Here is a 15,926-nt window from a genome sequence, read left to right on the forward strand (position 1 = left end):
CCTGCGAGACTAGCGTCACATATTTATTCTAGCTGGAATGTTATTTGTTTATTGTTTGCTTGAATACTGACACAAAAACTTTATTCACATGCAACAAACTGTTGTTTTCTTGAGAAAAAGAAAATACTCAAACTACACTTTGAAATCTATGTCAGTGAAACATCGTTACATCGAAAACATGACATTTCTCTCAAAGGCTTGAGCCCACTTGTGCCCGGACACATGCAAGTACGTATCGAAACCAAACAACGCTCGTAAATATTTTCAGCCACCTGAAAAATTAATTCTGTTTTCTCTGTTCTAAACGTTAATTTTCCATATTAAATGGTGTAGCAAGACACTAATTTGCCCTAGGCGATGATATTTTTTCATTCACCTCCATGTTTAACACTGTACTTATATCAGTTACACAGACGAAAAAGTAGGGCATGTTTATATAGATTTTGGTCAAGCTTCGAACATTGATCACCAAAAAATGATCGTGTTTGCCAAAGCGCAATTAGACTTGTCATGCCGATAAAGTCATGAGCTCTATTAGTCGTTATAAATTAAGTTGCTGTTCGTTCTTGAATGCCTGGCAATACTATTTTAAAACAAATTTGATTTTGAGCAATTCGCTCTCTAAATGAATCACCTTTAAAGTTCATTTGCGGCCTCGTATAAGGAAAGCATTGTTCGCACTGCAAATTATCATTGTACTATTAAACTGGAATTGTTCTCGTAAATTGTCGTACATGGTTCTCTGTCTGCAACATAAGAGGATCACTTCCTTAAACAGTCTTCGTTCGCAAAGCCAAGCCGAGAGTAAGCTGAAATGCCACTTTAGAATCTTTGTTTTTCACAATGTTTATATCAAAATAAATTTGTAACAATTACTAGTACCACCACCACGTTTTTATTCTGTTAAATTTGAATTCAAAATGTCAGGAAAAAGCACTTCAATTTTGCATTGCGGAGAATATTGGTCCGTTTCAAGTTGTCCTTTAAAATAATAAATTGCGATGTTCAACCTTTCACTTCAGTCTCGTACTCAAAATATTAATTTTCCCAATTGATTGTCATACATTTCTTTTGTTCTTAGTTTATGAATTTGGTAACATTGCCTTTGTAACATACTTGACAACGCAACGAGGTACGATGAGGTTATATTTTGATCACTCTTGGACTGAATCCGTTAATGATAAACGACTAGAGAAACAAGAAAACGACTTATCTGAAGTAAGATATTTACAGGCCAGGGTCCAGGAGCCAGTACACTGCAATCCAAAATGACTACATATTTCTTTGAAAGGGCATTTAACCTAGAAAGAAAGGAAACATCAGCAAAATAGCTGGTTAATATTGATTGTATCACTTAACACTTACTGTTTTCACAATGTTCTTACGAAAGTTCTAATTATTAACACCAGCATGTTGTTTTATTCTGTTAACTTTGATTCCATTATGTCACTGGACAAGTCTCCAATCTTCAAGTAAAATTCTTTTTACTAGTTACAATATATCCTGATTGCAATATTTACTCTCCCACTGAGATACTTATAACAAGGGTCAGGAAGGCATTTATATGGTCACCCTTTGGACTGAAACCGTTCAATGGTAAACAGAGAAGAAAACGACTTACCTGAAAAAGGTGTTTTCAATGGCTGTCAACTTGAACCAGGCTTCGAAAGCTTACTCACTTTGATCCAGCATGGCTACACTTTCCATTGAAACGATGTTTGCATTCAACCCGGTGATAAGAAGAGCAAAAGACAACAAGTTAAATTACTTTTCAACGATTATCGGATCTCCAGTTGTGTTAATTTCGAATATTTGCCCCTAAATACACATTTACAGTGCTTTTCTAAAGCATTACTTTGTTGAAATTGATGAACAAATCTCTCGCAATCGTGTTACTTTTAAGAATTCGTTCGGACATCAGAACAATTCCTCGTTGCCCAACCGGTATCTAAGAGTTTATGGGTTCGAATCCCGTCACGAACTGAGATGTTCAATTCTTTGTCCCACGCTCACCACAGGATCAAAATTTAATCTTTCACTACTTCCGATTAGATTTCTCTACAGGATACTTGGAATGACACAGTTATTAAAGTGGTCGACGACAAATTCAAGTAAAATAAGGAAAGGGTGAACTTATCTGAATTAAGATTTTTCCAATATGTCATAGTCACCAGCGTTCAAGAATTACACACTGCAATCCAAAATGGCCACACTTTCTCTTCAATATCTGAGTTCACCTGGCAAAAAGGGAGATTAAACATAAAACAAACTATTTTTTTCATCAGCAAATTCGAGACGTGTTTATAAATGTAATAACAGACAATTCTGCAGTGACTTCTTAAAGCAGGTATCAATACTGTATGGTAAAATTATTTAAGAAAACACTAAATTTTTGTTGGCTGGCAAATCTGAAACAAACTTCCTGGTTCTGCCGAGGACATTAAAATAGTTAAAGATTTTCTCTGCAAGATACTTTGAAATGTATTGACATGGAAGGAGATTTTATTAACTTCGGACTGAAACCGAAAAAAACGGAAAATTTGAGGTGCTGGACTTATTGTAGAGAACAAGCGTTTCCAGCCATTAGCAAGCAGTGAACTACTAATTGAAACCGCTGAGTCCAAGAGCTAACGAAGTTGCTTTTCTTGTATTGGTAAATTTTCAGTCCTTCGTGTCATAAATTTTCCAGAAACCAAGTGAGGCAAGTTGCAGATAAATTTCTAACACCGGCAATAAATATTTTATGAACGTTACTGCTGAGCTTTGGTGGTACATTTAGACAACATTTCTCAGTTAATGAATAGAAAACTGCAAAGATAATATCTGGTCTATCTGAACCAAGATGTTTGCAATACTTACTTTGTACCAAAGAACATTAGAGCCACGCACTGTCGTACAAAATGGACTTGTTTTCTCTCGGCATATCTTTTTTAAAACCTGCATGAAAAAGAAAAGAGGAAGCTTTGATACACTGACTTTAAAAATTGCGTTAGGCTTAGGAATTTGGTCAAAACAATGCAGTGCTAGCGGTTCACAGAGACATTTAAAGCATAAATACTATTCAGGCAGCGTTTGAACGCACAAAGCAGTATAAATTTTTTTTTTTTTTTGCTACATGCCTGGAGACAGTTCATTTGGTTATTTCCTTCAGGATGTACTCAACATGATAAAAGAAAATCAATTATTTTCTTTCTTGGACTGACACTGCAAATGGTATAAGACAGAAGAGTTAAGAAAATGACAACGAGCTTATCTGACTATAAAATCTTTCAGATGTCGTCTGCTTACATCGAAGCGAAGGGTAAAACACTACAATCCAAGATGGCCGCATTTTCTTTCAATGGACGTGCACTCTGTGTTCAACCTTGGAAAAAAGGGAGCAAATGTCAATAAATGAAGTAAATCTCCTTTTATTCAATAGAACAGTCTTGTAGTTGTACAATGTTGCTATTTTCAGGCATATTACATTGTATTCGCTAGCCTGAAATCAAGAGACTAGAGAAATGCATTTTATAGTGGTGACTGGCTTTTTTTCGCTTAGAAAATTTACTGAGTACAAACGTGCCAGGTCTGGGATTCTGGTGGTATATTGCATTTCGATCAATCTTGCTCTGAATTAAATCGTTTACCAGGAAAATGACGAACAAATGACAAAACTACGATGTACTTATCTGAAATCAGTCATTTCCTGTAGTCAACTACCAGGTTGCGCTAGAGCCCAAGAACTACAACCTGCAATCCAAAAAGGTTTCTGTTGCATTTTAATTTAAATTACCATACACTAGAACAAAAAAATCATAAAATTGTAGCAAGGGTCAAACTGAACCATAGCAATCAATTTATCATGATAGCTATCTTAGTCAGAATTTTTAAATCAGACTTTGCAACAAGGTCAGATCATACTTGTAAAATAAAGATAAAGTAAAACCTAGAATTTACCGGAAATTGGAGTTGATCGCAACATGGAGAGACTGATAAGGAGAGAACGGAGCTTCAAAGCTGAACACGGCTGGTCATAATAGACTACGAGTAGTCCCTCTTTCGCTTAGTCCGTCGTGCGTGAAGCGAAAGAAATTCGCGAGAAAAAAATGGCCGCGCGAAATCCTCGGGGCTCCTCGCCTCCAGGATTTCGCGCGGCCATTTTTTTTCTCGCGGTTTTCTTTCGCGTCACACACAACGGACTAAGCGAAAGAGGGACTACTCGTAGTCTAGCTCATAATGGTTACATTTCCTTTGGGTTCCCCTCTGTTCGTCTAATGCCAGAAGGAGAGAGGAAACTGTCAAAAATATATCACCTTTGAGTTTGAGGTCTTATCAGTCGGTCAATCAGTTTGGTAGTTAGAAACCGGCCATATAACATCGGACAATATCGCCTGCATTAACAAATTTCTTAATGTTCTCTTAGGATTATTTTCTCGCCAGAATTCAACGCAAGTTTGCTCGAAATTGGTTCCATTCGTCAAGTAATTTCTGATGTCACGAAAATGTGAACAATTATGAAAACATGAGGATAAATGAACAAAAGCCACAATGCAATTATAACTCAAATCTGCCTTCATTTCTGAAATTCTAACCAAATATTTTGATATTACTTACCCGAAAATGTATCAGAAATCAATCGTGAGGCGAAGGACAAGGATGGCTGTATAACATCTCAACAAAGTCGCTCTCAAAGTAAAAGCGACTAAATTAAACTCCAATTAAAACATTCACGAGCAGTAAGTACAGCGATTGTATGGAAACAAACTGTTCCTGCATGAGAAAAGAATTTAAATTCTCAGGGAATATTATTGACGTAACTTTAAAACTGTTGATATTAAGTCAGTCAGATCTTCATACCCTTAGCAACTCAGAGCATCGGAGCAATGGATAACAAGCCGGGTCTAAAACACAGGTCACATTCCACAGTTCAAGAGTAGAAATCCTTACTCTACTGATGAATAACTATGCCAAAAGTTTCCCCTCGATCTAAAACAACATTTTCGCAGAGTGCTAGGGCTAATTAGGGCTAGGAGACTGAATCTTGGTGCTGTTTATTTATCTGTAGTGCAGTGACTCTGTACTCTGACCTGTGGAATGTGACCTGCAGTTCAGACCCGCCAAGGACAACATTAAACAGTTACAAATACGACGAACAAGAGAGCTAGTATTTCTGAAATGTGGTATTCAGTAAGAAACTTTCAAACCTGCTATTCCGATGTGCTTGTCTAAACGAACTTGGTAATTCTTTATTCCGAAAGTTTCACACCCTCCCAGTATTCAACAATTTCTTCAGTGTGGACGTAAAAAATTGCTGAACGAGCTGGTTATACTAAACCACTAAACCGCGGAAAAAGGCAAGCGTAGCGAAACGAGGCGAAAAGCGAACAAGATCATGAATTGAAAAAACGAAAGCGTATACTTATCTGCGAAGGGGAGCACATCGACGAAGATACTGGTTCACCTTCACAACACACGACGCTTTCTGACACTAAAATGAACGGGATGTCCTTTGAGACTTCCTTACATACACGATTAAAATTCATTCCACCCACTAGAAAAGTGTTTGCTGCATCAGAATATTTTATTGAAATTTCTGTGCATCAAACAATAGAGCATACAAAGAAATCAACGTGTTTATACACACTATCTATTTAGAAGGCGACCCTTGAGGCATTTTCAGGCTTTTTTTGTAATTCCTGGTAATTGCTAAAATCCTGAATTACCGGCATTTCAAAGAAAACTGAAAGTGATTCCCCCCCTGTTTTTCATTTTTCTCGCATATTGAATTTCTGTACTTCTTGGAGTATGCCAAATGATCCTGAAGCGAGGGACTTCTAACGTTTGAATAGTGAACTGTGATTCCTAGAGCGGAGAGGAACTCAGTTACACCTGGAAAATTTTACCGTGTTACGCTAGCTATAGAGAAATATTATTTGCGTTAGGCTGCATTAAAAGATTTAACAGTGGGAGACTACCACTTATAAACAGCCGGTACCAAACGTCGAACAATATGACACCTGCAGGAATACCATCATCGAATGCGATGAGCCGTAGTTACGTGTAATTCTAAGAATTATCTAAGGGTGAATCTTACGGTACGTATATACATTCTTAAATTTGTTCCCAGTGAACAAAATAGAGTGCGGAAGATGTCGCAATTTGCGACACTTTTGAAAATATTTCGGTGGTTAATAGCCCTCTTTATTATACTTACGGTAAGTTCAGTGATCTTTTGTTACTATTGTTTTATATTTAGGGTAAAACTAATTTGATGCGTATTTTCACACAATGTCACCGGCTTTTTGTTACCTTGTAATTGATAAGTTAGCAAGTCTTTATTTATATTACTGCACTGTTTGTTTTGGTTATATGTGTTCTATATTCGTTAGACATGTGGTATTAGAGTTTTGGTATTTACAAATATAGTCCTTGTTCTAAAAATGCATGTCTTCTTTGTTTTGTGACCACAGTGTGATACATGACAAGCCTTGAAAATAGCGTTAAAATTGTTAAAGACACTTTGAGCGTTAGCGTCATTACCGGAAAGGATAAAAAAAATCTGTAACATTGAAAAGTGTTTTCTTCGGTTTTACCTTGTACAGGAACAGTTTATACAAAATGTCATAAGTAACTTATCACAAAACAAGGTCATCATCTTTCAAGTAGCGTGTCGTGTCTTAAACTGAAAACTCAAAGTGATTCTCAACCGTCAGTGATTATGGATCAAACAAGACTGGACAAGAAAGTATATTTTCCAACACGCGTTTAAAAGCCAGAATTTGGAGATAAAGAAACTCAAGATAGCTCTTTGGTGGTATGATATATTTCAAGAACTGCATAGTGCATCCTAAAATTTCATCATAAGCACGTTAAAGGCATGTCCTCATCGTCTCGTCTGAACACATCTAATGAAATTTTTCTGAAAATTGATAATCTGTGGAGTCAACGCTGTCTTGGATATCCAGTATCATAATAACGAAGTTGTTCACGCTTCTTGAATTTCAGTTTTTCCCTTTTCAAGCAACTCCTGGGAGTTAGAAATCCAAGAAAGACAAATAATGAAGGTGCTGTAAGATATTTTTCAGTAAGCAGTGGAAGGAAAGAAAATAGCAGTTTGGAAAAGAAAAAAGTGTAAGAGTTCAATCTTTCGCCGCAGGATGACTAGATTCAATTAGTCGGTTATTTTGTTCTCCTGAAAGTTCATTCTTCGTGTTTCGACGTGTATTTAACCTTGATGCAAACGTTTTCCGTATCTTAAGGACTGCCTAGGAATGTGAAAACGGAGGTTTCACTCTAAAAACGAATCACATGTTTTCCGCCCACACTGCGCCGGAGGAATTTTAAAACGCAACAATATATCGCCGGTCATTTTGGAGTTGTGGTTGAGAAAAACTCGGTCAAAGAAATCACATGATAATCGTGACGCCATCGTTTTCGAAAAGTTCCTTTTTCAAAATTTTTTCTGTCCACACGAAAACGAAAACGAAAAGCTCGCGTTTTCAAATTCCCCTGGTTTGAAGAACGTTTTCGAAAAGCTCCGTTTTCGTGACAGATTAGTGTGGATGGTAGGCCTAATCGTAGAAATAAAGCTGCGTTTTCAAATTTCTCAGTCTGGCATAGTGTGAAGACTGCTTTTGAATCAAAGTATTTTGAAAGCGAAAAAAATTATTCATCGATACAGAGCTGCCGTGTTTTTGAAAAACCTCCGCATTGAGAGTTTGATTTGTTAGAGGAGGATACTTGAAACCAGGTACCAAGCTAAAACCTCGATAAGGAGACAGTTTAACACCTGTCTTGCATACTTTTGTGGTGAACCAAAACGTCGGTTGCTTCTTGTAGATTCATTTTAGATTCATAATTTCGCTCCAAAGGAACAAAGTAAGGGAGATGTCGCATTTTGCAAATGCTCGAAAACATTTTGTTCGTTGTTCTCTGTATAATACTCCCAGTGAATTGCATTATTATATTCACGGTTATCACGATAAATTCATGTCATTCTTTCTAACGCTGTCATCTTAATTTCCTCACAGTGTTATTGAAACATGAAGTTTCTTACATTTTTGCAGTTTAGTTTACTTGTTTTGTTTTCCTTTTACAGCGTTTCACTTCTAAATTACTGTGCTGTTATAAGGCCAGTTTCATACTCTTTTGACACTCATGTTATGTTCTTGCCAAGCTCATGTAACATATCCATTCTGTCGGGAGGTCCTTGTTTCCCTGCCTCTATTCAGTGACTGTTGCATTTAAATGTAAGACCCAATTCAAAGGACTTTTTCTTTACCTTTCTTGTTTGCTGTGTCAAGCAATTGAACTCAGGCCATACAAAAAATAGATATCACTACGCTATAAAGAAAATGCGAACGCAAATTCGTAAGGACAACCGTGTCTAATTTAAACCTGATATAATTCCTCAGATGTGTTCACGCCTTTAGTGTTCAAGTCATTTAGTTCTGAGCTTTTTCGTCAATAAAGCCCTGCGATTTATTATTCCACAAATCAAATCCAAAATTTGCATCGATGGAAACCTAAAATTTAGTGGTCTAGCCTTGTTGAATTAAAACCTATTATGCCAATAAACTGAAGCATGCAGTAATTGAGCTGTTACAATAGATCGTTCGATTACAAGGCTTTGAACTCAAATTGAAAATGTGAAGCACATTATTCAAATTCTGTCGCTGTGTCTTGGAACAATCATTAAGAACTAATTTCAATATGCTCCGTCTAAAAAACAAGAACAAAAAGTACATATATCAACCCTTTGATTTTGGTCGGAGTGACTTGACTCGAACTGTTACTAATACCCATTGCTGAAACTACTTGCTCTTCCTAAGAAATGATTTTTCTGTAAGAAAGCACAGGCATGAATTCCCTTCATTCTAGGAATAGCTGTTACAGCAGTTATTATTAGTTTGACATAGAAACGAAGCGAAAAGGTCAATTTTGCTTTGTGTTGATAAACTTTGATATTTTCTCTCCTTGTATGCCCATTAAAACTAAAATAAAATTATAAGACTGAAGCCTCAACTGTAGTAACAGTTGTTAGTGCATGGGTAGTTCCAGAAGCGGGCAAGATGAACCAAATACTGTGTTGTAAATGTCTACCCTAGCGGGTAAGATCGTGCCATCTTTCCCACTCGGGATTACAAGCTGTTTCCAGCAGGAAAAGTGTGTCGTTAATACCATATAACACTCACTCACATTCAATCCCGGAATGCCCAGTGGTACATAGGGCATACCATATAAGACCAAGCTTATTCGGTGAAAAAGGCTCGTTTTTCTCTCGTGTTTGTGAGCTTCGACTGCGTCTTACATAAACACATACAAAAAGGATTCGGCAGTATCCAGCCAACCTCACTGAACAAGCTTGGCTAATAACCCATATTTATAACAAAATAACCAGACCCATGCTTAGCTACTGAATGACACATATGCTGTCTGCAATTCCCCGGTGCATTCTGTTTGTAATTTATTATTTTATCTGTAAGAGGGTTGATGCGTTAAAAGGTCTTGGGGATTAAGACTGATAAGAGACTGATGCACTTGACAATTTCTGTTTAACATCTTCCAGTTTATTGAGGCTGCCAAACATAGTTCCGCTAAACATGATGAACAAGGAAATGACGATTTGTTTACCAAATCATTGCAAGTTAAATGGTTCAACAACTTGTCTAACACCCTGTGCAACGAAGTCTCAACTTCTTGGAAAAACAGAAGGGGTTCTTTTGACCCAAAAGTCGTTGTTCAAAGCCTGACTGCTTTATTGAGAGAAGAAAGTGCTACTCAGGGAAAGCAAGTAGACGATTCCTTTTTTCAAAGTTTGGAAGAGTTGCAGACTGACCCTGACTTCAACACAATATTGACGCAGTTTGATGATGCACTAAATGGAAAGAGAAATATGATGACCATAGGTAAGCTGATTGGTTTGTTACTTGCTTACGTTTCTGTTCTTTGTTTCAAGCTTATTTCGGTGTGTGCGCCCATTGGCCCATGTGATTTTGTCACGATTTGTGGGAATACTCATTTTGTTTAAGGTACTGATCTGCCAGAATTTCAAGAAGAACAATCAGATCCAATAAAGGACGTGGGCCTCAAAGGTCTGGTGCTAACTGGAGAAGAGAGTGAAACAGAGAACGACTTGATAAGATACAGTAACTACATGTCAGGAGCAGGATCCACCTTTGGTGGTTTTATGGCTGGTCTCCCTCAAGATGTCAAAGAGTTAACGAAAGGTAATCACCGTATCAATGCATTTAGTCATAGCATAACATCGGCAAAGAGCAAATGTTTAAGTAAGTAGTTTTTAAATTCACTTAACTTAATACGACTGAAACCAAACGTACGCCAAAATCATCATCATCATCGTCGTCGTCATCATCTCCTTCCTCTTTCACTTTAGGCTGCCACTTTGTTTAGAATCATACAGGTCAATCAAGAATTCCATTCAAAATAGGAATACATTAATAACAGTATTTATACAGGGGGCGCACTTCACTAAAAAATGGTATTGTGTGAGGCCCTAAGAGAATAGAATAAGCTAAGAGTAATTATTTATGACAAGTTAGAAACATAAAAACTTCATATAGTTTGGTTTGAAGAAGAGCTTTTGGCTGTCTTTACTCTAGCACTAAAAGTATAAATTCCTCGTTTATATTTTGCTTCTAGGAACGATGAAAAGCTTAAATTACAAACACGATGCTCTAGAATACAAGTTACAGAAAGGAATTACAGTCGATGAACTCAGAGATGAAAACTTTCAAAAAATTGTCAAAAATAACATAGAGCCTGAATTAGAACTTCGTGCAAAGAGAAGCGGAGTAAGTAACATCCAAGAAATGGTTGTGTCAGAATCATTTGACAAGATCAAAGAACTTCCAGGTGTTGGTGACGAGCAGAGATTGACTCAACAGAACTTCAATACCCAAAAGAAATTAGCTCAGCAAAATGAAAGGATTTCATCAAAAAAAGTAGCTGGTAGAATTTTACGTAAGGTTGGCATCGGTGTTGAGACGTCTACCACTGCTTTTAGTCTGGCTCAGGGAGGGATTGATACTGCAGCTGGAAGTGATATGATAAAGAGAGCTCGCGATTTAAGAGCACAGGGTTCAATTACAGAGGGTGAATATAATGAAATGACGAGAAACGGTCGACTTCGAGTTGCTTAAGGGAGCTTTGGTCTTGCCAGTGGAATGAAAAATGTTGTGACATTTGTTGGGAAGAGGGTTCAAAACAAGATTTTGGAAAAAGTAACCCAAGCCAGTGTAAAGTTACTGGAACAGACTAAGCGTTTTGGGTCTTTTATTGGAGGTGCCATATCAGTTGGTACGAGTGTTGTGGCAATGGCAAAGAATGCTATTGCTGCAAGTGATGCTGCTAAACAAGGCCTGGTGGGTAAAGCGGTAATCTATGGAGTCATGGCTGCTTTTGATGGAATTACGGCTATTCTGGACGGAATAGGTGTAGCTTTAGATATTGTATTTCCACCCTTGGGGCCAGTCGTAGATTTGATTAGTACGATTTTGCAAGTTGTTAATACAATTCTTGGTTTCTTTGCTGATTTGGTCGACTTCAGAACAACTGCACAACGAGTACACGATGAATTTGATACCTACGTAAAATCGGATGCATTTCAAACATATCTGAATAACATGGCAGACGAATATCAGCAAAGGGGATTTGACATCTTCACTTACTATGTAGATGCAGATGTTGCAGGCATAGAAGCTGACAAGGAAACACTCCAAGCTGAGATGAAAACCGTTACAAGGTGTTTAAGTGCCAGAGCGAGAGCAGATTTTAACAACAAGAACAATCGAGTAGCTTTAGTTGATGCAACATCTTTGGGTAAAACTTTGCGGGGTCGAGCAAATGATGATGAGATTGTAGCTGGTTTTGGTCCAGATCAAATTTATGGTGAAGAGGGAGATGACATATTGTTTGGACGAGGGGGAAGCGACACCATATTTGGTGGACCGGGTAATGATTATCTTAATGGCGGAACAGGAAGGGACACTCTTTTGGGCGGGAAAGGTGACGATATTATCAGTGACTGTGAGCCTGCTGTCGACTCACGTTGCGAAGGTCAAGAGGGAGAAGATACTTTAGAACTATCTGGTAGACCTTTGATCTATAACGAAGACCTTTGGAATGGAAATTATGTCACATTGGGGCCAGAATGGGAAGCTTATAACAGCCGCAATCCTTCAAGGATATCACCAGTAAAAGGAATATATTTGGATATTGGATATACCTCAGGCTCCCAAAAAGGACGATCAGGAATTAATCTGGGATCCTGTTTTCCTGGGTGGCCGGACGGCTTCAATGAACTCATTCACAAGCCAGCTTTCCTTTCTTCGAACGGCAATCTTAAACAGAAATTTGTAGACCTTTTCAACCGGAAAAACCCTGTATCGCTGGGCAACGCTAACGAATTAAAAAGTAAAATGTTATGGTTTTTAGCAGAGAAAACTGGTGTGAAGTATTTTTGCGATGGGATATCTTTTTATGCAGTCTCTACATCATCGGTGCGAGTTGCCAGAAATGCCGTTAGTAGTATTCCTAGAAGTTTGGTGTCCTACAGTAATGGACGTCTACGTTACTCCGGAAGGAGGAAAGTGGAAGCACTATTAGTATGTGCTTTTCGTAGAAGTTTCTTATTCGATGAATTTGAGAAAATCTCTGCTGCACGACCAGGCAATTTAGCACTCTTGTCTAACTACGTTCCAACAACTGTCATTGGTAGTGATGACCACAATGTTATCGATGTTTCGTACGGCCTTGGTGATGTGGTGTACACTAGCGAAGGAAACAATGTTGTTTCCATCGGATCGACAATAAACTGGTATCATTACACAAAGAAGACGGAAGAGAACGCACCACCCGGAATTAGACATGGTGGCCTTTACAACTGGGCGAAATACATTGTTGGTGGTGGAGGTGACAACACTCTTGTTATCCAATATATGACTTTCCCTACAGAATTACACACTGAAAATAATTATTACGGCCAATGGGATTTAAGAAATATTGATAACATAGTCAATACTGGGTCGTTCTCCCGCTTTTCTACTCATGTTGTTTACGTGAAAAACATTCAAACTGTTGAGGTGCGACCTCCTGAACCCGGTCGGAATTACGATCAAGATATTAACATAGATGCTAAATACTATGATGGCGCAAGTAGGTACATTCTCAGCCATTCGGATTTTTTCAGTGGCCCGCTTTCAACTGAGAAAGGTGTAACGGTATTGCCCAGAAGACTCGTTAACAGACATCGCAGCTATTCTATCATTCTTGGCAAAGATACTAAAAGTACCATTTCCTTTAAGTATTATGAAGACGAGGGATACAAGATTGACACTATTAATATATACCAAAAGTATAAACGCGATGAAGGATTTATAACTTTCCAACCACCTAAAGGAAGTTTGAGGTTGGTAAATGCGATGAATGTGATCAGCTTCTCGTCGTGCAAAAAAATCGTTGGAAGTGACAAAGAGAACCTTCTTATGGCTGTCGGTGGACAAACAACTATTGAAGCCAAAGGTGGAGATGACACCCTCGTCAGTACTCGTGGAAGACACCGGTTGATTGGTGGTCCGGGTGCAGACACCTATGTACTCCATGGTCCTGTTGTGGTGGATTATTTGACGATTTCCGTCATTATGGGAGATGACGGAAGAACCATCCGATGCAAAACAACCATTTATGGAGACTGGAAAGAGGCCGAAAAAGAACTTCACATCGACGTTCTACAAGATGATCATGCAGACGTTCTTTTGAATACTGTTGAGATTGTTCCAGCAGAAGGCGACAAAGAAAAAAATTTGGGGACCATTTCAAAGGATACCGCTGACAGAAAGTTAATCTATAGACCTGGTTCCAATTTTAATTCCATGAAGAGAAATCAAGCTAAAGTACTTAGAATTAAATATACAACAACAGGGAACATGGCTACAATTAAGGAAGACGACAATGGAAATCAGTTACGTTTTGAGTCCATAACTAGTATTGATGATTTGACAGCAAGCATTGAAGACGATAAACTGGTATTCAAGGATAAATCAAGCCCTCCACGAACTGTACTTATTGACCACCAATGGGGCAACAAGCTTAAGAGAGGAATATCATCAAATTTATTTGACCTCATTTTAGACTTTGCCCAACGTTTCCCGTTAATGCTTTTTCGAAAAAACGATCAAGAATTTAGCCGCACGACAACAAAAGATACAATAAGAATCCTGTACGAGCATTTGAAATACCTTGAGACTGCTCTTGGACAAGAGTTCGACACAATCCTTGATTCGACATCTCTCCCTTCTGACGTGGGCGCCGAAATTGATGTTGGAAATGGTCAGAATATTGTCCTTGCGAAAACAAGAGGAAAAACTTACAAACTTGGCGGAAAATCTTCTGGAAGCATTATCGTAGCTAACAAGTTCACCCAAGGCACAGGAAAAGTCACCATTATAGGTGGAGGTGACTGGAAGAGTCTCAATGCAGTGGTTCTTGGAGTTGGATCAGGTGGAGTGGCCGACATTCGCCTGGGGCCACATGATGTCATCATCACTGGTGCTCTACAGAACGAAGTACGCTTCTTCTTGTGTGATGGCGGCAGAACTTGTCTAAAAGATTCCCAACAACGCAAGTTGATGGAAGGATGGTCCACTTTTTACTGTAAAAAGCTGATCTTCAAGAAGTCACAACAAACTCAGATCATTATGAATTGTGGGCGATACCTAGACGACAAACTCTTTCCCTCGTCGAGGGAGTACCCTATCATCGTCTCGCACGGTTCAGACAGGCAGCTCAAACTGGACTTGCCATTCAACAAAGAAGATGCGATAATTGATTTATATTACACGTACGGCAATGGCAAGAATTTGCTTTGGATTTACTTCAAAGAGCAAAACCGACCTAGCCGTGTATATGACAGGTCATGGCGACAGCCATACTTAATCATCCCAGCGGGGGATGTGAAACCGTCGGAATTAGATGCGCAGATGTTGGTCAACGCTATCCGCTTCCAGTTTAAGGCTGGTATCCAATTCAGCAATAAACTGGTACGAAATGCCCAGATCTGCCAATTTGTCGTAGAAGCGTTAAATAGGTCTCGGCCCCACGGATATGTCTTGAATAACCTGGATTTAACATGTTAATTGAAACCATTTCAGATGGCGATCCCGACACAAAAATGATAGACGGATTCGAAGTAACACAACCCGAAAAGTTGTTACCTCCTTCGAGAGAGTCAGCAACGAACCCAACTTGACTTTCATAAGATGGCTGGCAAGAGTTTTCGTCCCTTTTAAAAGCAGTTATCGTTTGACAGATCAATACTACCACTTTTTCCCGAGTGATTTTACAATATTGTTTGAAGCAAATGCCCAATCGCTTGTGAACAATTTTTGGTCATCTTTGGGTCACAATAGGGTACTAAATCAACAGTATAAACCTATAGCACGTTTAATTTTACCTTAAGTGCTTATAACTTAAAACTCTAGACTAGCGACATCAACTATTTCTTATTGCAATGTGATAAAAATGCCTTAAGATACATCTTTTTACAAAGTTTAAAAAAATCGTGTGGAGGGCGAAATGTTTTATGAATTTTGCAAAACGTTGTATCTTGTCATGCTAATAACATTTCTACAATACACGGAGCTCGTTTTTTAATTACATCCTTAAAGCGAAAATAAAGAATTTTTTTTATTTCACACTGTTGCTGTGTTAACATGCTTTATTTGCAAAAAGACTACAACTTGTTTACCAATGATAGGGCATATGTGTGATACCACTGTTGCAGCAGCATCTGACAAAGAGTGGTAGAATTGATCCATCAAGATATAACTGATGTAAAGAGTGGAAACTGTTGTCAGCCACCTTAAAAAAGCATCAGGGATAATTGATTCTCAAGGATTTTCATACCTAATATCAAGAATTGACCG

The 15,926-nt window shown here is 38.2% G+C and overlaps 1 pseudogene across 1 annotated transcript; it reads left to right on the forward strand.

Annotated features, from left to right (window-relative positions):
- The first annotated feature begins 5,646 nt into the window (after positions 1–5,646).
- LOC149098148 (uncharacterized) lies at positions 5,647–15,191 on the forward strand (annotated as a pseudogene). Its single transcript, XR_016203881.1, has 4 exons — positions 5,647–6,197; positions 9,551–9,890; positions 10,014–10,211; positions 10,645–15,191. The product of XR_016203881.1 is annotated as an uncharacterized LOC149098148 (transcript).
- Positions 15,192–15,926: the final 735 nt, after the last annotated feature.

Source organism: Orbicella faveolata, unplaced genomic scaffold, assembly GCF_042242905.1.
Source record: "Orbicella faveolata isolate gen_17 unplaced genomic scaffold, um_ofav_v1 contig_46, whole genome shotgun sequence".
Taxonomy (NCBI): domain Eukaryota; kingdom Metazoa; phylum Cnidaria; class Anthozoa; order Scleractinia; family Merulinidae; genus Orbicella; species Orbicella faveolata.